The sequence below is a fragment of the Bombina bombina genome, chromosome 4 (genome assembly GCF_027579735.1).
Source record: "Bombina bombina isolate aBomBom1 chromosome 4, aBomBom1.pri, whole genome shotgun sequence".
Taxonomy (NCBI): Eukaryota; Metazoa; Chordata; class Amphibia; order Anura; family Bombinatoridae; genus Bombina; species Bombina bombina.
In genome coordinates, this window is record NC_069502.1 from 656,932,693 (window position 1) to 656,960,451 (window position 27,759).

The following is a 27,759-nucleotide window of genomic DNA, read 5'->3' on the forward strand; positions in this document are numbered from 1 at the left end:
TAATAGCTCTCCCACATACTTCAAGTTCATGCTGAGCCAACAAATCCTAGAAACGCTTCCTAAATGACAGCAAGTCTATTAGTCCTGGCTTTGTAACAAAAAACTCCCAGTGTTACCGATAATAAAGATGTGTATTACCTAGAACAGAGCTAAACTGATGTCAGGACCTGGCAATTTTCTATTTAGCAGTGACACTGCTAGGAAAAAGAAAAGTGTCGGACTTGCAGCATGTGAATTTAATAAGAATTTTTATTCCTCTGGTGAATTATTTAACTGGTCAATAATGTAACCTCTTCATAATGGATTTTACATTCAACCTTTTTGATTTTTTTTTCATGTTAAAAGAAAGAAAGCACAAATCCCATTGTATGAGTGCTAATTGGTGTCTGTATCTCTAGTATGTAAATGATGGTATGTGCTTCCAAACCAAAGACTGATATGACATAAGGCTCATTTGCATCTTTGGAATTAAGAGAAATTATTTAATTTATTTCCGTTTTAAAAAATAAATCTGGAAGACAATCTTTCCAATTTTAACAAATTATTTGTTTATGCTGACAGAAACCATTTTTGCATAACAAGAACACTTTTTTTTTTACTGTATCCTAGAATTAACATTAAGGAAAAAAAAAAATCAAAATCTTATTTTAAAGACCATAATATTTATTCTGGGATACATTTTAGGGATTTGTGTTTTCCAGTTATATAGTATATGTTTGTTGAAAATTTTCACATATAAATAATATAAAATTGTCAATTGTTACCTTTTTTTCCAGAATAATATAACGAAACAAATCTTGTACTTTAAATTGGGTAAAACTTAAAGGGACAGTTTACTCAAAAAATGTCCTCCCCTTTAATTTGTTCACAATGATCCACTTTACCTGCTGGAGTGTATTAAATTGTTTACGAGTATTTCCATTACCCTTATATTGGCATTTGAAATAGTTGATTTAGCCTGTGGTATCCCAACCTATCCTGAAAGTTTTTGGCCTCAAGTCCAAGCTGTGTTAACACAACCAGTAGAAGAAATTACACTCCCAGTGGGGTATAGAAGAGATAAGGTAATAAAATGTTAATTTTCCATTGTTCTCTCCAAGTATTGGTGATTGGTTTATGGACAGATATAAGATAAAGAAGCAGGTATATGAACACAATGTGATAAAGTAATGAGATCTGGTTATATCTACAAGCTCAACCCATTTTATTAGGTTGTGGCTTAAAAACACAAAATCAGCTAATTCATATACACAAATAAACCTTAAAAAAGCAAATCTCATAAATTTTATACTCTGAATCTGGTAAAAAATGTAATTGGATACATATTAAGGGAAAAACAATTTTATAGTATGCTGTCCCTTTAAGGAAGAGCAACACATGTACATATACTTTTCCCCAATAAAAATTAAAGGGACATGAAATCCAAATTTTTTTCTTTCATGATTTAAAAGGTGCATGCAATTTTAAACAACTTTCAAATTTACTTCTATTAGCTAATTTGCTTCAATCTCTTGGCATCCTTTGTTGAAAAGAATATCTAAATATGCTTAGTAGGTACTGATTGGTGGCTGCACATCTATACCTCATGCGATTGGCTCACCCATGTGCATTGTTATTTCTTCAAAAAAGGATATCTAAAGAATGAAGCTAATTACATAATAGAAGTAAACTGGAAAGTTGTTTAAAATAACATTCTCTATCTAAATGATGAAAGAAAAATTTTGGTTTTCATGTCCCTTTAATTCTTGTGTATCAACCTCAATTAGCATAACATTTATTAATAAAGTTTTGTTCCAAATTACAGATAGGGCAAGAGTGTTAAACTAAGTATCTGAAGAAATATCCTTTATCCAAGATACTTTTCAATTAAATTAAATATTTTATCAACAATTTGTAAACACAGCCTGCTAATTAACCCCCAAAACACAATCTTGACAGCTAAATATTATAATTATTATTTTTTTTAATAATCACAGGAATATAAGAATTTAAAATAGTCATTCTAAAGCACTAACAAATTCCCCCAGACATCACAAAAATGTTCGACTATTCACTGTAAAAAGAATGAAATGTGAATAAACCCAACTGAGATACACTATATTATACATCAAACTTAGTTATAAAATATTAGTTCTAAATGTTGAGTTGGTCTTAGCATATATAGAAATCTGCTGAGGTTCCCTAAGTTTTTTCTGTAAAAGACTAGTTACATAAAAAAATACCAACAAAAGAAAAAGATAATGACTAAACATCTACTTTACTCCTAATGCTCTGTATTATAATGTACGTATATTATTTCTGTAAGACATTTGCCCTCATTTGTAACTCTTTTGGTGTCAGAGTGCAAGAAATGCATTAGCAAATGCTCCCAAAGTGCAAACAGGATTTCAGGAATAACCTTACTATGTTTGGAGAGGTTATCCCTATAGGCTTCAAGTTCAATATAATATTAACAGAACGGAAAAATATAGGTGAACCTCCTAATCATGCTATCAAAAAATGCTGAATATAAGTCTTTACAGATAATGAGATGGGGCATTGTATTGCATGATGTTATCATTGCACTTTGGCCAGTTTGATCATATTAAGGACAAGGATAGTGGCAACTGCGTTAACATATCACAGAGCTGTGACATAAGGACAATTCTTTATGTCATTATGGTCCTTAAAGCAGCTCTTTTCACTCATTTCTTTCCCTAAAGATACAAACGTTGTGGTCAATATGGAGGTTTAACATGAAAGCACAAAAGTCACACCAAAAATGTTGTCCAATCAGCTGAGCAGGTCCCCAGAAGTCGTTCCAGGGACATGTGAAAGTATGATGACAGTTTTACACAGGACCCTGACAAATGGCTCCTGCTGTGTCCTCATTTGACAATCACATTTTGGCTGGGTTATTAAGGCAAAGTACAGGCACATGAAGTTCTGTATAGACCGCCTGCACAAAACAACCTAATTCATCCCACTGCCTTGTTCTCAGGGGTCTTTATGGCACTTATAGTATTATTCACAGTCATTGATGTTCAGAGATATCACTGCATCAAAATCTCTTAGAGTGAGTGAATTTTGCAAACAAGATGTCATAACTAAAAAAAAGGCAGGTTCAGTTGTTAAAAGAAAAAGGAAAACAAAAAGTAACAAAACAAAGACTTCCAGGAGAGGGCGCCAATGCACCTGTTATCGTATATAGATGCAGTCTTCATGAAAATAGAATATTTGTTTCTGGGACTGTATCCACCTGTGCACTGTGAGGAAAAGGCTCAGTCTGGTTACTCGTCCAGGATAATATGAGTACTAGTACATCAATGATATAATCCAAAGGAAAGTCTCGATCAGAAAGGATAAGGAATGGTCCTTAAATGTATAGGTAAATCATTTGCTGGTTTATTTTGACCTAGAAAAGAAGAGCAAGAAAGTTAATACAAATAATGTTTTTTTTTGTTGTTTTTTTACCTTTCAGGTGAAATAAATGTCTGACATATAATACATGACAAACTAAAACAATGTATGGAGGTAATATTTGTGAATCTTCATAATTGTAATCTACTGAGATAAATCAAATCTTCAGAATGAATATGACATCTGTGTAAGGAAAATCTAGAGACACAACGTTAGAACTAGTGGGTAACTCGCAGACTGTAAAAAAACCTGAAATCCCTACTCACATTCTGTTCCTAAGAATTGGACTAAGATTAAATTGAATTCAATTTATAAAAGTGCATTGAAAGTTTCAAAAAAATCCTGTTTTTCAAGGAAGCAAAGAGACAAACCAGTAATCATGCTGAAGAAAACAACAACAACCAGCAAGCACTACTGTAATCACAACAAAAACACAAATGGTAAAATACAACACGCATGTCTAATGGTACACAACAAGGGCTAAATAAAGCCCTAGCATGAAAATAAATAGGCAAGCAGTGGCACAATCACTATATACAGAATCAACAAATAAGCCATTGCATAAGTCTATGTAAGACATCACAACAATGTGAATGCACAAAAATGACAAGAAAATATGACAATATTCCTGGTGAATAGTTTAAATTTAATCTAGAGCAACAATGGCTAACTGGCAGCCCATAGGGCTCCTCTGCACTTGTTTTTGTAGCAGAACTAAATATACTTCTGTTAGGCACAAACAAGGTGGCAGATAGAGGGTACCCAGTGCCACTGGGCATCTATAGGAAAATATCTGTTTGTTTAAAGGGATCTGAAACCCAAAACCTTTCATTCATGATTCAGACAAAGCATGCAATTTTAAATACATTTATATTTTACTTCTTTAATCAATTTTCCTTTGTTCTCTTGGTATCTTTATTTATAAAGCAGGGACGGAAGCTCAGGAGCCTGCCCATGCCTGGGGCTCTATATGGCAGCAGTTTTGCAAGAATGATATTCATTTGCAGGAGCACTATATGGCAGCACTATTTCCTGCCGTATAGTGCTTTAGATACCCACCTAGGTATCTCTTCAACAAAGAATTCCATGGTAACAAAACACATTTGATTGTAGAAATAAATGAAAAACATTTTATAAAATTGTATGCTCTGTCTGATTATTTTTGGGTTTTATTTCCCTTTAATATTTATAATTTTATATGCAATACTTAAAGGAACATGAAATCCAAAATGTTTCTTTCAAGATTCAGATGCAGCATGTATACTGTTTCTTCAATTTTACCTAATTTTCTTGGTATCCTTTATTAAAGGAGCAGCAATGCACTACTGGGAGCTGGTTGAACACATATGTAATCCAATAGCAAGAGGCGTATATATGCAGCCACCAATATGCAGCTAGTTCCCAGTTCCTGAGCCTACCTAGGTATTCTTTTCAACAGAGGATTCCAAGAAAACAAAGCAAATCATATAACAGAATAAATTGTTCTATCTGAACCATGAAATATTTTTTTTGTGTTTCATGTCCCTTCCAAAATATTAAACTGCAGCCCCCTTGTGTTAGACAGTTAAGTCATCACTGATCTAGAGCAGGGGTCGCCAACCTTTTCGGACCTCAGGGAGCACGAAACTCACAATTTTGATTCCCGTGGACCACTAACATGATTTTTTTTTAAAAGGTACAAACCTCTATAATGTGTATCTTTATATATATATATATATATATATATATATATATATATACTGTACCGATATCTATCTATCTATCCAGTATATATATATATATATATATAGATATACACACATATATGCACACACATACTGTACATAACTAGTATAACCATAGCTAAGTTTACATTATGTATATACAGGTGGCCCTCGGTTTACGCCGGTTCAATTTGTGCCGTTTCAGAATAACAACCTATTTTTCAGTCATGTGACTGCTATTGAAAAGCTTTTGTAAAGCAATTCACTAATTAAAATAGCCAGTAGGTGGAGCTGTCCGCTTGTTTTGCAGCAAAGTTATGCTACTTAACAGCCTTAAATTGATATGTGTACACAGATCAGACCAGATCTATCGAAAAAATTTATCAGGCACTTCCCTATTATCTTCCTGTCCAGCAGCTTCAGGTGAGGGTGCCTAACTGCCTATTAATCACTGCAGATTGAAATGCATAGAATAGGTGCAGACCCAATATTATCTAACATGCTAACAATGCAGAGAACTGATTGCAGAAAAAATGCAAGTAAAAAAACGTTTTTGTTCATTAAACTAGGTTACATATTCCTGTGCACCCTTCCCTTGTTCTCAGTTTGTTTGGATTTGAAAGCTTGCATTGTGTGGCTGTTTTAAGGTCTCAGGTATTGGAAAGGACCTTGACGTGGTACCTGAGCTTGTCCCATTTGGCTAGATGCGGTGACTAACCCGGTATGAGAGTGCAGTTCCCTTCCGTGTTTTGTATATGTCTAGGGTGGTTACATATTCCTGTGCACCCTTCCCTTGTTTTCAGTTTGTTTGGATTTGAAAGCTTGCATTGTGTGGCTGTTTTAGGGTCTCAGGTATTGGAAAGGACCTTGACGTGGTACCTGAGCTTGTCCCATTTGGCCAGATGCGGTGACTAACCTTTCCATTTTTGCTTTTAAATCTTAGCTGAGAGCTTGTAAGTGAGTGCTGGGTTTTCTCTGTGTGTTGTATTAATTTGTTTTGTAATTTTCCCTATGGTTCTTGCACCCAGACCTGTCTGGGGTTAACTGCTTGTGGCTCTGGGGACAGCACAGCTTCCTGTGAGTGCCAGTGGTACCCAGGGCTGAGCATGTTGCAGGGTCATGGGATGTGTACCCGGTCCGGTATGAGAGTGCAGTTCCCTTCCGTGTTTTGTATATGTCTAGGGTGGTTACATATTATTGTGCACCCTTCCCTTATTTTCAGTTTGTTTGGATTTGAAAGCTTGCATTGTGTGGCTGTTTTAGGGTCTCAGGTATTGGAAAGGACCTTGACGTGGTACCTGAGCTTGTCCCATTTGGCCAGATGCGGTGACTAACCTTTCCATTTTTGCTTTTAAATATTAGCTGAGAGCTTGTAAGTGAGTGCTGGGTTTTCTCTGTGTGTTGTATTAATTTGTTTTGTAATTTTCCCTATGGTTCTTGCACCCAGACCTGTCTGGGGTTAACTGCTTGTGGCTCTGGGGACAGTACAGCTTCCTGTAAGTGCCAGTGGCACCCAGGGCTGAGCATGTTGCAGGGTCATGGGATGTGTACCCGGTCCGATATGAGAGTGCAGTTCCCTTCCGTGTTTTGTATATGTCTAGGGTGGTTACATATTCCTGTGCACCCTTCCCTTGTTTTCAGTTTGTTTGGATTTGAAAGCTTGCATTGTGTGGCTGTTTTAGGGTCTCAGGTATTGGAAAGGACCTTGACGTGGTACCTGAGCTTGTCCCATTTGGCCAGATGCGGTGACTAACCTTTCCATTTTTGCTTTTAAATCTTAGCTGAGAGCTTGTAAGTGAGTGCTGGGTTTTCTCTGTGTGTTGTATTAATTTGTTTTGTAATTTTCCCTATGGTTCTTGCACCCAGACCTGTCTGGGGTTAACTGCTTGTGGCTCTGGGGACAGCACAGCTTCCTGTGAGTGCCAGTGTCACCCAGGGCTGAGCATGTTGCAGGGTAATGGGATGTGTACCCGGTCCGGTATGAGAGTGCAGTTCCCTTCCGTGTTTTGTATATGTCTAGGGTGGTTACATATTCCTGTGCACCCTTCCCTTGTTTTCAGTTTGTTTGGATTTGAAAGCTTGCATTGTGTGGCTGTTTTAGGGTCTCAGGTATTGGAAAGCACCTTGACGTTTTACCTGAACTTGTCCCATTTGGCCAGATGCGGTGACTAACCTTTCCATTTTTGCTTTTAAATCTTAGCTGAGAGCTTGTAAGTGAGTGCTGGGTTTTCTCTGTGTGTTGTATTAATTTGTTTTGTAATTTTCCCTATGGTTCTTGCACCCAGACCTGTCTGGGGTTAACTGCTTGTGGCTCTGGGGACAGCACAGCTTCCTGTGAGTGCCAGTGGCACCCAGGGCTGAGCATGTTGCAGGGTCATGGGATGTGTACCCGGCCCAGTATGAGAGTGCAGTTCCCTTCCGTGTTTTGTATATGTCTAGGGTGGTTACATATTCCTGTGCACCCTTCCCTTGTTTTCAGTTTGTTTGGATTTGAAAGCTTGCATTGTGTGGCTGTTTTAGGGTCTCAGGTATTGGAAAGCACCTTGACGTGGTACCTGAACTTGTCCCATTTGGCCAGATGCGGTGACTAACCTTTCCATTTTTGCTTTTAAATCTTAGCTGAGAGCTTGTAAGTGAGTGCTGGGTTTTCTCTGTGTGTTGTATTAATTTGTTTTGTAATTTTCCCTATGGTTCTTGCACCCAGACCTGTCTGGGGTTAAATGCTTGTGGCTCTGGGGACAGCACAGCTTCCTGTGAGTGCCAGTGGCACCCAGGGCTGAGCATGTTGCAGGGTCATGGGATGTGTACCCGGTCCAGTATGAGAGTGCAGTTCCCTTCCGTGTTTTGTATATGTCTAGGGTGGTTACATATTCCTGTGCACCCTTCCCTTGTTTTCAGTTTGTTTGGATTTGAAAGCTTGCATTGTGTGGCTGTTTTAGGGTCTCAGGTATTGGAAAGCACCTTGACGTGGTACCTGAACTTGTCCCATTTGGCCAGATGCGGTGACTAACCTTTCCATTTTTGCTTTTAAATCTTAGCTGAGAGCTTGTAAGTGAGTGCTGGGTTTTCTCTGTGTGTTGTATTAATTTGTTTTGTAATTTTCCCTATGGTTCTTGCACCCAGACCTATCTGGGGTTAACTGCTTGTGGCTCTGGGGACAGCACAGCTTCCTGTGAGTGCCAGTGGCACCCAGGGCTGAGCATGTTGCAGGGTCATATGATGTGTACCCGGTCCGGTATGAGAGTGCAGTTCCCTTCCGTGTTTTGTATATGTCTAGGGTGGTTACATATTCCTGTGCACCCTTCCCTTGTTTTCAGTTTGTTTGGATTTGAAAGCTTGCATTGTGTGGCTGTTTTAGGGTCTCAGGTATTGGAAAGGACCTTGACGTGGTATCTGAGCTTGTCCCATTTGGCCAGATGCGGTGACTAACCTTTCCATTTTTGCTTTTAAATATTAGCTGAGAGCTTGTAAGTGAGTGCTGGGTTTTCTCTGTGTGTTGTATTAATTTGTTTTGTAATTTTCCCTATGGTTCTTGCACCCAGACCTGTCTGGGGTTAACTGCTTGTGGCTCTGGGGACAGTACAGCTTCCTGTGAGTGCCAGTGGCACCCAGACCTGTCTGGGGTTAACTGCTTGTGGCTCTGGGGACAGTACAGCTTCCTGTGAGTGCCAGTGGCACCCAGGGCTGAGCATGTTGCAGGGTCATGGGATGTGTACCCGGTCCGGTATGAGAGTGCAGTTCCCTTCCGTGTTTTGTATATGTCTAGGGTGGTTACATATTCCTGTGCACCCTTCCCTTGTTTTCAGTTTGTTTGGATTTGAAAGCTTGCATTGTGTGGCTGTTTTAGGGTCTCAGGTATTGGAAAGGACCTTGACGTGGTACTTGAGCTTGTCCCATTTGGCCAGATGCGGTGACTAACCTTTCAATTTTTGCTTTTAAATCTTAGCTGAGAGCTTGTAAGTGAGTGCTGGGTTTTCTCTGTGTGTTGTATTAATTTGTTTTGTAATTTTCCCTATGGTTCTTGCACCCAGACCTGTCTGGGGTTAACTGCTTGTGGCTCTGGGGACAGCACAGCTTCCTGTGAGTGCCAGTGTCACCCCGAGCATGTTGCAGGGTCATGGGATGTGTACCCGGTCCGGTATGAGAGTGCAGTTCCCTTCCGTGTTTTGTATATGTCTAGGGTGGTTACATATTCCTGTGCACCCTTCCCTTGTTTTCAGTTTGTTTGGATTTGAAAGCTTGCATTGTGTGGCTGTTTTAGGGTCTCAGGTATTGGAAAGCACCTTGACGTGGTACCTGAACTTGTCCCATTTGGCCAGATGCGGTGACTAACCTTTCCATTTTTGCTTTTAAATCTTAGCTGAGAGCTTGTAAGTGAGTGCTGGGTTTTCTCTGTGTGTTGTATTAATTTGTTTTGTAATTTTCCCTATGGTTCTTGCACCCAGACCTGTCTGGGGTTAACTGCTTGTGGCTCTGGGGACAGCACAGCTTCCTGTGAGTGCCAGTGGCACCCAGGGCTGAGCATGTTGCAGGGTCATGGGATGTGTACCCGGTCCAGTATGAGAGTGCAGTTCCCTTCCGTGTTTTGTATATGTCTAGGGTGGTTACATATTCCTGTGCACCCTTCCCTTGTTTTCAGTTTGTTTGGATTTGAAAGCTTGCATTGTGTGGCTGTTTTAGGGTCTCAGGTATTGGAAAGGACCTTGACGTGGTACCTGAGCTTGTCCCATTTGGCCAGATGCGGTGACTAACCTTTCCATTTTTGCTTTTAAATCTTAGCTGAGAGCTTGTAAGTGAGTGCTGGGTTTTCTCTGTGTGTTGTATTAATTTGTTTTGTAATTTTCCCTATGGTTCTTGCACCCAGACCTGTCTGGGGTTAACTGCTTGTGGCTCTGGGGACAACACAGCTTCCTGTGAGTGCCAGTGGCACCCAGGGCTGAGCATGTTGCAGGGTCATGGGATGTGTACCCGGTCCGGTATGAGAGTGCAGTTCCCTTCCGTGTTTTGTTTATGTCTAGGGTGGTTACATATTCCTGTGCACCCTTCCCTTGTTTTCAGTTTGTTTGGATTTGAAAGCTTGCATTGTGTGGCTGTTTTAGGGTCTCAGGTATTGGAAAGCACCTTGACGTGGTACCTGAACTTGTCCCATTTGGCCAGATGCGGTGACTAACCTTTCCATTTTTGCTTTTAAATCTTAGCTGAGAGCTTGTAAGTGAGTGCTGGGTTTTCTCTGTGTGTTGTATTAATTTGTTTTGTAATTTTCCCTATGGTTCTTGCACCCAGACCTGTCTGGGGTTAACTGCTTGTGGCTCTGGGGACAGCACAGCTTCCTGTGAGTGCCAGTGGCACCCAGGGCTGAGCATGTTGCAGGGTCATAGGATGTGTACCCGGTCCAGTATGAGAGTGCAGTTCCCTTCCGTGTTTTGTATATGTCTAGGGTGGTTACATATTCCTGTGCACCCTTCCCTTGTTTTCAGTTTGTTTGGATTTGAAAGCTTGCATTGTGTGGCTGTTTTAGGGTCTCAGGTATTGGAAAGGACCTTGACGTGGTACCTGAGCTTGTCCCATTTGGCCAGATGCGGTGACTAACCTTTCCATTTTTGCTTTTAAATATTAGCTGAGAGCTTGTAAGTGAGTGCTGGGTTTTCTCTGTGTGTTGTATTAATTTGTTTTGTAATTTTCCCTATGGTTCTTGCACCCAGACCTGTCTGGGGTTAACTGCTTGTGGCTCTGGGGACAGTACAGCTTCCTGTGAGTGCCAGTGGCACCCAGGGCTGAGCATGTTGCAGGTTCATGGGATGTGTACCCGGTCCGGTATGAGAGTGCAGTTCCCTTCCGTGTTTTGTATATGTCTAGGGTGGTTACATATTCCTGTGCACCCTTCCCTTGTTTTCAGTTTGTTTGGATTTGAAAGCTTGCATTGTGTGGCTGTTTTAGGGTCTCAGGTATTGGAAAGGACCTTGACGTGGTACTTGAGCTTGTCCCATTTGGCCAGATGCGGTGACTAACCTTTCCATTTTTGCTTTTAAATCTTAGCTGAGAGCTTGTAAGTGAGTGCTGGGTTTTCTCTGTGTGTTGTATTAATTTGTTTTGTAATTTTCCCTATAGTTCTTGCACCCAGACCTGTCTGGGGTTAACTGCTTGTGGCTCTGGGGACAGCACAGCTTCCTGTGAGTGCCAGTGGCACCCAGGGCTGAGCATGTTGCAGGGTCATGGGATGTGTACCCGGTCCGGTATGAGAGTGCAGTTCCCTTCCGTGTTTTGTATATGTCTAGGGTGGTTACATATTCCTGTGCACCCTTCCCTTGTTTTCAGTTTGTTTGGATTTGAAAGCTTGCATTGTGTGGCTGTTTTAGGGTCTCAGGTATTGGAAAGGACCTTGACGTGGTACCTGAGCTTGTCCCATTTGGCCAGATGCGGTGACTAACCTTTCCATTTTTGCTTTTAAATATTAGCTGAGAGCTTGTAAGTGAGTGCTGGGTTTTCTCTGTGTGTTGTATTAATTTGTTTTGTAATTTTCCCTATGGTTCTTGCACCCAGACCTGTCTGGGGTTAACTGCTTGTGGCTCTGGGGACAGTACAGCTTCCTGTGAGTGCCAGTGGCACCCAGGGCTGAGCATGTTGCAGGGTCATGGGATGTGTACCCGGTCCGGTATGAGAGTGCAGTTCCCTTCCGTGTTTTGTATATGTCTAGGGTGGTTACATATTCCTGTGCACCCTTCCCTTGTTTTCAGTTTGTTTGGATTTGAAAGCTTGCATTGTGTGGCTGTTTTAGGGTCTCAGGTATTGGAAAGGACCTTGACGTGGTACCTGAGCTTGTCCCATTTGGCCAGATGCGGTGACTAACCTTTCCATTTTTGCTTTTAAATCTTAGCTGAGAGCTTGTAAGTGAGTGCTGGGTTTTCTCTGTGTGTTGTATTAATTTGTTTTGTAATTTTCCCTATGGTTCTTGCACCCAGACCTGTCTGGGGTTAACTGCTTGTGGCTCTGGGGACAGCACAGCTTCCTGTGAGTGCCAGTGGCACCCAGGGCTGAGCATGTTGCAGGGTCATGGGATGTGTACCCGGTCCGGTATGAGAGTGAATTTCCCTTCCGTGTTTTGTATATGTCTAGGGTGGTTACATATTCCTGTGCACCCTTCCCTTGTTTTCAGTTTGTTTGGATTTGAAAGCTTGCATTGTGTGGTTGTTTTAGGGTCTCAGGTATTGGAAAGGACCTTGACGTGGTACCTGAGCTTGTCCCATTTGGCCAGATGCGGTGACTAACCTTTCCATTTTTGCTTTTAAATCTTAGCTGAGAGCTTGTAAGTGAGTGCTGGGTTTTCTCTGTGTGTTGTGTATATATATATATATATATATATATATATATACTGTACCTATATCTATCTATCCAGTATATATATATATATATATATATATATATATATATATACACACATATATACACACATATATGCACACACATACTGTACATAACTAGTATAACCATAGCTAAGTTTACATTATGTATATACAGGTGGCCCTCGGTTTACGCCGGTTCAATTTGTGCCGTTTCAGAATAACAACCTATTTTTCAGTCATGTGACTGCTATTGAAAAGCTTTTGGAAAGCAATGCACTAATTAAAATAGCCAGTAGGTGGAGCTGTCCGCTTGTTTTGCAGCAAAGTTATGCTACTTAACAGCCTTAAATTGATCTGTGTACACAGATCAGACCAGATCTATTGAAAAAATTTATCAGGCACTTCCCTATTATCTTCCTGTCCAGCAACTTCAGGTGAGGGTGCCTAACTGCCTATTAATCACTGCAGATTGAAATGCATAGAATAGGTGCAGACCCAATATTATCTAACATGCTAACAATGCAGATAACTGATTGCAGAAAAAATGCAAGTAAAAAAACGTTTTTGTTCATTAAACTTAGTTTGATAATGATGCAGTCTGTTGTGTGATTATTTTATTAGGTGATGTTTAGCAAATGTTTTTGTTCATTAAACTTAGTTTGATGATGATACAATCTATATTTTTAGGTTTATAATGCTGTTTAGCATTTAAAGTCTTCATTTCAAATCTTAAAAAATAATGTATTAGGTGTTACTTATGACAATTTTGAGAGGGGCCTGGAACCTAACTCCCTCACTTCCCATTGACTTACATTATAAACCGGGTTTCAATTTACAAAGGTTTCGATTTACAACCAATCCTCCTGGAACCTAACCCCGGCGTAAACTGAGGGCTACCTATATTTACACATTTTTAAGAATTATTTTTTAGAAGTAACTAACTGAATGACAGAACTGAGAGATTACTTTCAAGCTGGAAACAGAGGTGCAGAAAGTGGGAAAAAAAGAAATATGTTTAAAAAGACCACAAGTCTTCCAAGTTACCTCCCCAGTTATAAATTATTCAGAACTACTTATGATCATGGACAGACATTGGAGTCATAAATTAAGTTTATATCAGAAAGCTGTCAATATGGATGTGAGCTAACCATGACTGATGTTACTGACAATTACTATAATACTGGTGAGATATGGCTGATCTGCTGGATGGCAATTACTGGAATTCAGGTGGCATTGTACGTGGGAAATTTATTAAATGGCTTTGTATGAGTAAAATTATTAGAATAAGGGGGGAACTTCTGGGAATCGGCCATGATCGGTCACAAGCTGTGTGCTGCTGCAGTTTCTTTCTAATAAATGCAGAAATCCACCATATAACAGATCGATCTACCTAATTTTTTGACTGGAGCTGACTTATATTTTGGACACTGCACCTATTTCAACTAGTGTTTCAACATTTACTGCTGGCATCGGCGCCCGGAGCCGTTACAAGACCTCGGCTTACAGCATACCCCCCGGCAGGGCGCCTGTGGCCCTGTCGTTAGGCGGCACCTATAGTGCTGTAACTTAAAGGGAAATAATACTCATATGCTAAATCACTTGAAACTGATGCAGTATAACTGTAAAAAGCTGACAGGAAAATATCACCTGAGCATCACTATGTAAAAAAGGAAGATATTTTACCTCACAATCTCCTCAGCTCAGCAGAGTAAGTTCTGTGTAAAAAGTTATACTTCACCTGCTCCCAGCTGCAGGTAAAAATTAAAAAAAAATGAAGAAATGAACAGCAGCCAATCAGCATCAGCAGTGCTGAGGTCATGAACTCTTACTGTGATCTCATGAGATTTGACTTAACTCTCATGAGATTTCATAGTAAGCTTCCTTTACCTGATTGGTGAAATAATATGAGAGTTCACGAGGCTCATCCTTTCAGCTGTCCCAGGACAGACACACTAAAATGCTGCTTAGAAATCCTTTACAATGGGAGGTGGCTACTGAGGAACTTTTGAGGTAAAATATCTTTCTTTTTTACATATAGTTGTTCAGGAGATATTTTCTAGTCAGCTTTTTACAGCTATGCTGCATCACTTTCAAGTGTTTAAACATTTGGGTATTATGGCCCTTTAAACTAAGATGCAAGCTACAGGCGATATAGCAACCTGTGGGGATGGAAGAGTGTATCGTACAAGGGATTCGGGAGCTGCTGGCGGCTCACCGCGCCGCGCTAGGAGAGTCTTTGCAGGCCGCCTTTGGCTTCTCCAGCCCACAGGATACATCCGTCCCCTTACCATGCTCTAGCGATAGTGCCACTGGGAGATCACGATACCAACCACCTAACACTCCGCTCGAGGAGAGCGACTTGGTCACAGATAGTGAGACTCTAAATATGGGGGCTACACCTATAGAGAACACAGCTGAGAGGATGATGGAACCATTAGGATTGTCGATATCGCCAGGGGAAATTATACCTACTGATACTATAACCGACCCCAAGCTGAATGCCTCTTTATTTGGGACATTTAAGAGTGGTACCCCACACCTCAGAGTTCAAGTTTCACCTACTGCCTGTGGAGTTGCTGCATCGCTTTGGTCCATATGGGTCTTTGCTGATGCCGGTGCTGACTTTTGTGATCTGCGTGTCAAACCTTCTGGTCTCAGGGAGACCGCGATGAGCCCAGACCTATTCTGTCTGTCATGGCACGACATCCATGACACCTACTGGGTCTTTGCCTACAAAGAGATGTTTCTCCTAATCTTTACACCGCAGGCAACTAGAGAACTTTTTTGCAAAACCGGAGTGGGGTAAAACTACACAGTAATACATCCCCAAGCATTATCCCCCTCACTTGAAGGCTAAGGGGACTCTGAACATACTGGCTCCTGGTGGCCATAACAACTTATAATATGGGGACTTAGAAATTTATACTGTTGACTTTTTCTTTTTTTTTTTCTTTTCTTCTAATTGCCACAGCTCCTAATGTCAATCAATATATGTTAATGTAGGTTGCCTGTTTAGAATTTGTTAATCACAATATGTCATTAATATGTCAAGTCATGATCAGGTGGCTCTCTACAGACTTTCCCTGGTCTCATCCATACACCTTAGCCATAGCTGAAAGTTTCTATATAACCTTGTTTAATTGTTTTAATAAGGAATGCAGTATTAGCTATGACAACATATTCCCTACTGTATCCACATGTACTATGATCAGGTTGTATGTCAGTGTTACTTTTGCATGCCTACCCCTTAACCCCTTTCTCTTCTTTGCTTTGTGGTGTCTGCGGCCGAGATGGCACAGCGTGAATATTCAAACCTAGAGGGTACTGAGTGGGTTTATGGCTTCTTTATTGTTTAGCGTTTGTGCACTTGCAGTGACGAATGTATCTTGTGGAGCATTAGAACATAATCAGGGGACCCTTCTTTTATTTTAACTTCTATCTTGTGTCAGGGTTCCTCCGGTGAGATTGGACAATAGGTCAATCCGAAGAATAAGTTTCCTACCCACTCTTATCAGCTTCCGCAGGGTAACCTTTATATATTCCCAACTATAATAATTTTGACTGAGCACAACTCTTTCGGCTCAATAAGACCCTACATTCAGGCAATGACTTAGGCTGGCTCTTACCCATATCCTGAGCTCCCCGCAGGTTATAGTATTATTATTTCCATGTATATAGGTAGCTTGCTAGCATTTTACCCATTTGAATATATTCTCATGAGGTTATCCAATAGACTACACATGTGGAGATATTACTATTTCTTGAATGATCTTATTTACTATACCCCAACAGTATAGCAAAATAATAAAAAAAATAAAAAATTTCTGAGGTCAATGAGATCCACAAGTGGTCTCCTCTAAACCAGATAGCTCTCTCCACATATTATTATTCTATTAGATGGGGTCCAAGAGAGGCCTCCTGAATAGATTTGAAGGCTTAGTTCTTTGTCCTGGCATACATTTCCTTAAACTATTTTCTCCTTTACAGCAAGCTTTTAATTCATAGAGAAGATATAGCTCACTATTTAAATACTTATAAGATGCCCTCTGGGTTTTGCATTTTTGTGACAACAGTTATTACTCATTGTATGTGTTCCTTTTTTCTGAATATGTGATTCATAAGATGTACCTTGTTATAAACACTTTTGGAGTGTAAATGTATAATGCTGTAAAGCTTATTGTGTATGCCAACATTTTTACCTCAAATAAAAAAAATAAAATAAAAAATATTAGAATAAAAAATAATTAATATTTAATACAAAAAAAAAAAAAAAAGAAGATGAAGGGGAGGAAGACAAACAGTGATGTAAGTCCATGTGAATGAATTAGGAAAACTACTACAAAGAGACAGGTAAAAATTGAAGCATCTTCCTCTGAGCAGTGTGCCGAGCGGGAGGAGTTAAAAATACAATCTAGCTACGCAAGTTGTGCAGTACTACACAACGTGCCTAGGGAGATTGTAATTTTACTCCTCCTCCGTCGGTTTTCACTGATGTCCAGCCAGGCACGGTAGGGAGTTGCAGCGCAACGGGGGTGACACCATAAGAGGAGATTAATTCCTGCTTGATGGTGTCAGGGACCACCGACATTTTCTCGTGGACCACCAGTGGTCCACGGACCACTGGTTGGCGACCACTGTTCTAGAGCACAGTAAACAGTGTAAAACACTGGTGAATAATTGTAACAATCTTCATTGCCAAAGTTACAAGTTGAATTAGCAGTTTCAGTATTATGAGACAATGACCTAGATTTGGAGTTTGGCGTTAGCCGTGAAAACCAGCGTTAGAGGCTCCTAACGCTGGTTCTAGGCTACCGCCGGTATTTGGAGTCACTCAAAAAAGGGTCTAATGCTCACTTTTCAGCCGCGACTTTTCCATACCGCAGATCCCCTTACGTAAATTGCGTATCCTATCTTTTTAATGGGATCTTTCTAACTCCGGTATTTCGAGTCGTTTCTGAAGTGAGCGTTAGACATCTAACGACAAAACTCCAGCCGCAGGAAAAAAGTCAGTAGTTAAGAGCTTTCTGGGCTAACGCCGGTTTATAAAGCTCTTAACTACTGTACTCTAAAGTACGCTAACACCCATAAACTACCTATGTACCCCTAAACCGAGACCCCCCCACATCGCCGACACTCGAATAAATTTTTTTAACCCCTAATCTGCCGACCGCCACCTACGTTATCCTTATGTACCCCTAATCTGCTACCCCTAACACCGCCGACCCCTGTATTATATTTATTAACCCCTAATCTGCCCCCCTCAACGTCGCCTCCACCTGCCTACACTTATTAACCCCTAATCTGCCGAGCGGACCTGAGCGCTACTATAATAAAGTTATTAACCCCTAATCCGCCTCACTAACCCTATAATAAATAGTATTAACCCCTAATCTGCCCTCCATAACATCGCCGACACCTAACTTCAATTATTAACCCCTAATCTGCCGACCGGAGCTCACCGCTATTCTAATAAATGTATTAACCCCAATAGAATGCAAGCCCAATCAGATTGAGCTTGCATTCTATTGGCTGATCGGAACAGCCAATAGATTGCGAGCTCAATCTGATTGGCTGATTGAATCAGCCAATCGGATTGAACTTGAATCTGATTGGCTGATTCCATCAGCCAATCAGAATATTCCTACCTTAATTCCGATTGGCTGATAGAATCCTATCAGCCAATCGGAATTCGAGGGACGCCATCTTGGATGACGTCCCTTAAAGGAACCGTCATTCGTCGTTAGTCCGTCGGGCCAGCAGGATGTTCCGCGTCGGAGGTCTGCAACATGGATCCGGAAGAAAGAAGATTGAAGATGCCGTTGATAGAAGACTTCATCCGGATCATGGACCTCTTCAGCTCCCGCTTGGATGAAGACTTCATCCGGATCATGGACCTCTTCAGCCCCCCGCTTGGGCTTGGATCAGGACATCGGAGGAGCTCTTCTGGACAGATCGTTGAACCCGGTGAGGTGGAAGATAAGGTTGGAAGATCTTCAGGGGCTTAGTGTTAGGTTTATTTAAGGGGGTTTGGGTTAGATTAGGGGTATGTGGGTGGTGGGTTGTAATGTTGGGGGGCTTGGGTATTGTATTTTTTCTTTTACAGGCAAAAGAGCTGAACTTCTTGGGGCATGCCCCGCAAAGGGCCCTGTTCAGGGCTGGTAAGGTAAAAGAGCTTTGAACTTTAGTTATTTAGAATAGGGTAGGGCATTTTTTTATTTTGGGGGGCTTTGTTATTTTATTAGGGGGCTTAGAGTAGGTGTAATTAGTTTAAAATTGTTGTAATATTTTTCTTATGTTTGTAAATATTTTTTTATTTTTTGTAACTTAGTTCTTTTTTATTTTTTGTACTTTAGCAAGTTTATTTAATTGTATTTATTTGTAGGAATTGTATTTAATTAATTTATTGATAGTGTAGTGTTATTTTAATTGTAGGTAATTGTAGGTAGTTTATTTAATAAATTTATTGATAGCATAGTGTTAGGTTTAATTGTAACTTAGGTTAGGATTTTTTTTACAGGTAAATTTGTAATTATTTTAACTATTTTAGCTATTAAATAGTTCTTAACTATTTAATAGCTATTGTACCTGGTTAAAATAAATACAAAGTTACCTGTAAAATAAATATTAATCCTAAAATAGCTATAATATAATTATAATTTATATTGTAGCTATTTTAGGATTTATTTTACAGGTAAGTATTTAGCTTTAAATAGGAATAATTTATTTAATAAGAGATAATTAATTTTGTTAGATTTAAATTATATTTAATTTAGGGGGGTGTTAGTGTTAGGGTTAGACTTAGCTTTAGGGGTTAATACATTTATTAGAATAGCGGCGAGATTGGGTCGGCAGATTAGGGGTTAATAATTGAAGTTAGGTGTCGGCGATGTTAGGGAGGGCAGATTAGGGGTTAATACTATTTATTATAGGGTTAGTGAGGCGGATTAGGGGTTAATAACTTTATTATAGTAGCGGTGCGGTCCGGTCGGCAGATTAGGGGTTAATAAGTGTAGGCAGGTGGAGGCGACGTTGTGGGGGGCAGATTAGGGGTTAATAAATATAATATAGGGGTCGGCGATGTTAGGGCAGCAGATTAGGGGTACATAGGGATAATGTAAGTAGCGGCGGTTTACGGAGCGGCAGATTAGGGGTTAATAATAATATGCAGGGGTCAGCGATAGCTGGGGCGGCAGATTAGGGGTTAATAAGTGTAAGGCTAGGGGTGTTTAGACTCGGGGTACATGTTAGGGTGTTAGGTGCAGACGTAGAAGTGTTTCCCCATAGCAAACAATGGGGCTGCGTTAAGAGCTGAACGCGGCTTTTTTGCAGGTGTTAGGTTTTTTTTCAGCTCAAACAGCCCCATTGTTTCCTATGGGGGAATCGTGCACGAGCAGGTTTTTGAGGCTGGCCGCTTGCGTAAGCAACTCTGGTATCGAGAGTTGAAGCTGCGTTAAAAATGTTCTACGCTCCTTTTTTGGAGCCTAACGCAGCCTTTTTGTGGACTCTCAATACCAGAGTTATTTTTATGGTGCGGCCAGAAAAAAGCCGGCGTTAGTTTTTCGGGTCGTTACCGACAAAACTCCAAATCTAGCCGTTGGTTTCCTACTTTTTTGTTTCCTGCTTTGCGGGTCATTTTTGCCTTTAACGAACATACTAGGTGAACAGACAAGGATCTCAACTTGTGAAGTTGTCTGTGCACCTTTGCGGCATACAGGCAGCGGATTCTGTTCTTCTGTTGCCCGTATGTATCATTACACGCTCAAGTGTAAAGCCTGCCCCTTCTCTCTCACGACCAATCACGTGAGAGAAAGGTCTGTCAATCGCTTGCTTGGGGGGTTTCTCTGCCACCTCCGGGGTGGTGAAGAGTGTAAGAACAAGCTGTTTAATGACTGCTGCTTCTGACATTGCGGGTAGCAGGAGGTCTCCGGAACAGCTTATGCACAGGTGTGAAAAGGATGTTCACTGCACTTCTGTATAGTTAGATCACTGACAAAATAACTCAGTTTTGGGTGTATTAAATAAAAGGGATGGATTGCAGTTTGTCAATATTTTAAAAAGAGTATCACAAACTTTAGTGGTTTTTCACATATGGAATCTATGTAAAAACCTCACACTATATTGTCCTTTTAAGATATTGCCTCTGTGCCTGTCATTTTGCCATAACAGATAGTATTCCTTCCTAGTTCCTACTTGCTTTGCAATTGATATGAGAGATACTTCCAGTGCATATTAATATTGATGATGTTTCCTCCCTAGATGAATGAGATCCAACTCCTGAGTCCATCTTGTCAAAAAAGGAATGTTCTTGTAATTCATAACTAGGCAGATATTTAATGCCGCTTCCTGCAACCAACACTTATTATTTGTGATTTAGTTGTGGAATATTGTTAAAATATATCACTCAATAAAGTGTTACATCCAAGATGGTTTTGTATTACAGTAGACTGAGTCATAACTGTATGTTGTTGCAATAAGGATACCTTCTTATACTGATGGCTGTTTTGGTTTGTCAGTACAAGCTTTTAACTCTCATACACTCTAGCATAAAACCCCCCACTCATCTAACAATGAATATCATTTTCTTGCATTTTCATAGATGTGCTTCAGTGACTTAGCAGAAAGCAAGTAATATATATATATATATATAAGTGTTTTGCCTTTCTCTGATCAGGCCTTCACTGTGGTAAGGTGATCTTTGACTATGAGATTGCACATAAGTACTTTTGAAACACAAACAAATAAGTATTATATATCCAGCAGTGACCACACATGTTAAAGAGAGCTACACCAGGTAGAAATAAGTATTGTGAGAGAGTAGAAAATATTTATTTTTATTTCCTTCTTTTACATTGAGATTTATAGCATGTATCTGCATTAAAATAGTTATATTACTGGGCAGTGGCGAGAACAGAAATAATATATTTTGATGTTCTTGGCTTCTACTGAGCAATAAGTGCAACTGTCATTTAATTGTAGTGCTCCAACTTTATAAACACAAAGGGTATGCAGTGCCATGTATTACTGATATGTATGCAGTGCTATGTATTAATGATATGTATGCAGTGCCATGTATTAGTAGGGTGACCATATTGCCGCTTTAAAAAGGGACACATATGAAAAATATATATGTCAGGGTTCTTATACAAAACATTTATTTAAACAGCCCTGACATATATATTTTTCATATGTGTCCCTTTTTAAAGCGGCAATATGGTCACCCTATGTATTAGTGATATGTATACAGTGCCATGTATTAGTGATATTTATGCAGTGCCATGTATTAGTGATATGTATGTAGTGCCATGTATTAATGATTTGTATGCAGTTCCATGTATTAGTGATATGTATGCAGTGCCATGTATTAATGATATGTATGCAGTGCCATGTATTAATGATATGTATACAGTGCCATGTATTAGTGATATTTATGCAGTGCCATGCATTAGTGATATGTATGTAGTGCCATGTATTAATGATTTGTATGCAGTTCCATGTATTAGTGATATGTATGCAGTGCCATGTATTAATGATATGTATACAGTGCCATGTATTAATGATATGTATGCAGTGCCATGTATTAATGATATATATGCAGTGCCATGTATTAGTGATATGTATGCAGTACCATGTATTAGTGATATGTATGCAGTGCCATGTATTAGTAGGGTGACCATATTGCCGCTTTAAAAAGGGACACATATGAAAAATATATATGTCAGGGTTCTTATACAAAACATTTATTTAAACAGCCCTGACATATATATTTTTCATATGTGTCCCTTTTTAAAGCGGCAATATGGTCACCCTATGTATTAGTGATATGTATACAGTGCCATGTATTAGTGATATTTATGCAGTGCCATGCATTAGTGATATGTATATAGTGCCATGTATTAATGATTTGTATGCAGTTCCATGTATTAGTGATATGTATGCAGTACCATGTATTAGTGATATGTATGCAGTGCCATGTATTAGTGATATGTATGCAGTACCATGTATTAGTGATATGTATGCAGTGCCATGTATTAGTAGGGTGACCATATTGCCACTTTAAAAAGGGACACATATGAAAAATATATATGTCAGGATTCTTATACAAAACATTTATTTAAACAGCCCTGAAAACAGCCCTGACATGTCAGGGTTCTTATACAAAACATTTATTTAAACAGCCCTGACATATATATTTTTCATATGTGTCCCTTTTTAAAGCGGCAATATGATCACCCTATGTATTAGTAATATGTATGCAGTGCCATGTATTAGTGATATTTATGCAGTGCCATGTATTAATGATTTGTATGCAGTTCCATGTATTAATAATATGTATGCAGTGCCATGTATTAGTGATATTTATGCAGTGTCATGTATTAGTGATATGTATGCAGTGCCATGTATTAATGATTTGTATGCAGTTCCATGTATTAATGATATGTATGCAGTGCCATGTATTAGTGATATGTATGCAGTTCCATGTATTAATGATATGTATGCAGTGCCATGTATTAGTGATATGTATGCAGTACCATGTATTAGTGATATGTATGCAGTACCATGTATTAGTGATATGTATGCAGTGCCATGTATTAGTGATATGTATGCAGTGCCATGTATTAATGATATATATGCAGTGCCATGTATTAGTGATATGTATGCAGTGCCATGTATTAATGATATGTATGCAGTGCCATGTATTAGTAGGGTGACCATATTGCCGCTTTAAAAAGGGACACATATGAAAAATATATATATGTCAGGGTTCTTATACAAAACAATTATTTAAACAGCCCTGAAAACAGCCCTGAAATATGTATTTTTCATATGTGTCCCTTTTTAAAGCGGCAATATGATCATCCTATGTATTAGTGATATTTATGCAGTGCCATGTATTAGTGATATGTATGCAGTGCCATCTATTAATGATTTGTATGCAGTTCCATGTATTAGTAATATGTATGCAGTGCCATGTATTAGTGATATTTATGCAGTTCCATGTATTAGTGATATGTATGCAGTGCCATGTATTAATGATTTGTATGCAGTTCCATGTATTAATGATATGTATGCAGTGCCATGTATTAGTGATATGTATGCAGTGCTATGTATTAATGATAAGTATGCAGTGCCATGTATTAGTGATATGTATGCAGTGCCATGTATTAATGATATGTATGCAGTGCCATATATTAGTGATATGTATGCAGTGCCATGTATTAATGATATGTGTGCAGTGCCATGTATTAGTGATATGTATGCAGTGCCATGTATTAATGATTTGTATGCAGTGCCATGTATTAGTAATATGTATGCAGTGCCATGTAATAATGATATGTATGCAGTGCCATGTATTAGTGATATGTATGCAGTGCCATGTATTAATGATATGTATGCAGTGCCATGTATTAATGATATGTATGCAGTGCCATATATTAGTGATATGTATGCAGTGCCATGTATTAATGATATGTGTGCAGTGCCATGTATTAATGATATGTGTGCAGTGCCATGTATTAGTGATATGTATGCAGTGCCATGTATTAATGATTTGTATGCAGTGCCATGTATTAGTAATATGTATGCAGTGCCATGTAATAATGATATGTATGCAGTGCCATGTATTAATGATATGTGTGCAGTGCCATGTATTAGTGATATGTATGCAGTGCCATGTATTAATGATTTGTATGCAGTGCCATGTATTAGTAATATGTATGCAGTGCCATGTAATAATGATATGTATGCAGTGCCATGTATTAGTGATATGTATGCAGTGCCATGTATTAATGATTTGTATGCAGTGCCATGTATCAGTGATATGTATGCAGTGCCATGTACTACTAATGATATGTATGCAGTGCCATGTATTAATGTAATGTAAGTGCAACAAAACAGTATAGCTCATCTGCACATTTGTCTACAGCAAACCTTGAGTGTTTCCACTGAATAAGGGAATTATTGGAAAGGATAAGTAAATACATTTCACAATACATTTTTTTGCTTCTGTTATCTGTTTTAAACATAAACTCCCTCATGCCAGTGCATTGCTAATATAGGCAGCTTTAAAGCATAACAGGAGTAGAATTGTATAGTTAGACAAATCACATGAGCACAATCGCCTAGATTACGAGTCTTGCGTTAGGGTTAAAAAGCAGCGTTGAGAGGTCCCAGGTGTACCGCTCACTTTTTTTTCCACGACTCGAAAATACCGCAAATCCACTTACGTCAATTGCATATCCCATATTTTCAATGGGATTTTCCTAACGCCGTTATTACGAGTCTTCCTAAAAGTGAGCAGTACACCCTCTCCTGTCAAGCATGGTACCGCATTTAAAAGTCAGTAGTTAAGAGTTTTATGGGCTAACACCGTAGTATAAAACTCTTAACTAAGGTGCTAAAAAGTACACTAACACCCATAAACTACCTATTAACCCGTAAACCGAGCCCCCCCACATCGCAAACACTAAATTACATTTTTTAACCCCTAATCTGCCGAATCGGACATCGCCACCACTTTAATAAATATATTAACCCCTAAACCGCCACACTCCCGCCTCGCAAACACTAGATACATTTTATTAACCCCTAATCTGCCGTCCCTAGCATCGCCGACACCTACCTACATTTATTAACCCCTAATCCGCCGCCCCCAACGTCGCCGCCACTATATTAAATGTATTAACCCCTAAACCTAAATCTAACCGTAACCCTAACACCCCCTAACTTAAATATAATTTAAATAAATCTAAATAAATATTCCTATCATTAACTAAATAATTCCTATTTAAAACTAAATACTTACCTATAAAATAAACCCTAAGCTAGCTACAATATAACTAATAGTTACATTGTAGCTAGCTTAGGGTTTATTTTTATTTTACAGGCAACTTTGTATTTATTTTAACTAGGTACAATAGTTATTACATAGTTATTAACTATTTAATAGCTACCTAGCTAAAATAAATACAAATATACCTGTAAAATAAAACCTAACCTAAGTTACAATTACACAACACTATAATTAAATTAATTCCCTAAATTAACTACAATTAAATACAATTAAATAACATTATCTAAAGTACGGAAAACATTTTTTATAAGTTTTTTTAAACTAATTACACCTAATCTAATCTCCCTAATAAAATAAAAAAGCCCCCCAAAATAATAAAAATCCCTACCCTATACTAAATTACAAATAGCCCTTAAAAGGGCCTTTTGCGGGGCATTGCTCCAAAGTAATCAGTTCTTTTACCTGTAAAAAAAAATACAATACCCCCCCCAACATTAAAACCCACCACCCACACACCCAACCCTACTCTAAAACCCACCCAATCCCCCCTTAATAAAACCTAACACTAACCCCTTGAAGATCACCCTACCTTGAGATGTCTTCACCCAACCGGGCAGAAGTGGTCCTCCAGACGGGCAGAAATCTTCATCCAAGCCGGGAAGAAGAGGTCCTCCAGACGGGCAGAAGTCTTCATCCAGGCGGAATCTTCTATCTTCATCCATCCGGAGCGGAGCGGGTCCATCTTCAAGACATCCGACGCAGAGCATCCTCTTCTGTCTTCATCCGATGACTAAATGACGGTACCTTTAAGTGACGTCATCCAAGATGGCGTCCCTTCATTTCCGAATGGCTGATAGAATTCTACCCGTCTGGAGGACCACTTCTGCCCGGTTGGGTGAAGACGTCTCAAGGTAGGGTGATCTTCAAGGGGTTAGTGTTAGGTTTTATTAAGGGGGGATTGGGTGGGTTTTAGGGTAGGGTTGGGTGTGTGGGTGGTGGGTTTTAATGTTGGGGGGGTATTGTATTTTTTTTTTACAGGTAAAAGAGCTGATTACTTTGGGGCAATGCCCTGCAAAACGCCCTTGAAAGGGCTATTTGTAATTTAGTATAGGGTAGGGATTTTTATTATTTTGGTAGGCTTTTTTATTTTATTAGGGGGATTAGATTAGGTGTAATTAGTTTAAACAACTTGTAATTATTTTATTATTTTCTGTAATTTAGTGTTTCTTTTTTTTCGTACTTTAGATAATGTTTTTTAATTGTAGTTAATTTAGGGAATTAATTTAATTATAGTCTAGTGTTAGGTGTAATTGTAATTTAGGTTAGGTTTTATTTTACAGGTATATTTGTATTTATTTTAGCTAGGTAGCTATTAAATAGTTAATAACTATTTAATAACTATTGTACCTAGTTCAAATAAATACAAAGTTTGCCTGTAAAATAAAAATAAATCCTAAAATAGCTACAATGTAACTATTAGTTATATTGTAGCTAGCTTAGGGTTTATTTTATAGGTAAGTATTTAGTTTTAAATAGGAATAATTTAGTTAATGATAGTTATTTTATTTATATTTATTTAAATTATATTTAAGTTAGGGGGTGTTAGGGTTAGGGTTAGACTTAGGTTTAGGGGATAATAACTTTATTATTGTGGCGGCGGTGTTGGGGGCGGCAGATTAGTGATTAATAAGTGTAGGTAGGTGGTGGCAACATTGGGGGTGGCAGATTAGGGGTTAATAAATATAATGCAGGTGTCGGCGATGTTGGGGGTGGCAGATTAGGGGTTAATAAGTGTAAGATTAGGGGTGTTTAGACTCGGGGTTCATGTTAGGGTGTTAGGTGTAGACATAAATGTATTTCCCCATAGGAATCAATGGGGCTGCGTTAGGGGCTTTACGCTGCTATTTTTCAGCCGGCTCTCCCCCATTGATTCCTATGGGGAAATCGTGCACAAGCACGTTTTAACAGCTCACCGCTAGCGTAAGCAGCGCTGGTATTCAGGTGAGATGTGGAGCAAAATTTTGCTCTTCGCTCACTTTTTTGCGGTTAACGCCGGGTTTGTAAAAACCCGTAATACCAGCGCTGTCTGTTAGTGAGCGGTGAGCATAAACCAGCAGTTAAATAAATAAATAAAACTGCTTATATATTTTTTTAACACTAAGATGTGTTGTTCTATTCCCTGTGCTTACACAGTCTCCAGTGCTAGTGTGTGTGTCAATCAGATGTTAAAAAAGAAGAATTTTTATTTCCATTGCATTGCAAAATTTTTGTAATTTTGAAATCCATACCCTTTAATATTGTTATTGTAGTCTGATTTTAATTTAAATGTGAGACGTGTACAAAAATGCATTTTCTATGCTTTCTTTAGTGATACTTGTATAATGCAGTTAAACACTCCCTTTCTCTGATTGCAATACTTTCCTATAGCTTCCCCCTTTCTCTAGCTATTTCTACATAAAAACAACATTACTTTTATTTTAATCTGTTAGATTCAGCTAAACTATTGGCAAGATTACATTTTTCAAAA

The 27,759-nt window shown here is 39.0% G+C and overlaps 1 protein-coding gene across 1 annotated transcript in view; it reads right to left on the minus strand.

Moving 5' to 3' along the window:
- Positions 1-231: 231 nt before the first annotated feature.
- Positions 232-27,759, minus strand: part of NKAIN2 (sodium/potassium transporting ATPase interacting 2) — a 987,696-nt gene continuing 960,168 nt past the window's right edge. The window contains exon 8 of the mRNA XM_053712142.1: positions 232-3,394. The gene's annotated coding sequence lies outside the window, so the exon portion shown is untranslated. The remainder of the gene's footprint in view (positions 3,395-27,759) is intronic.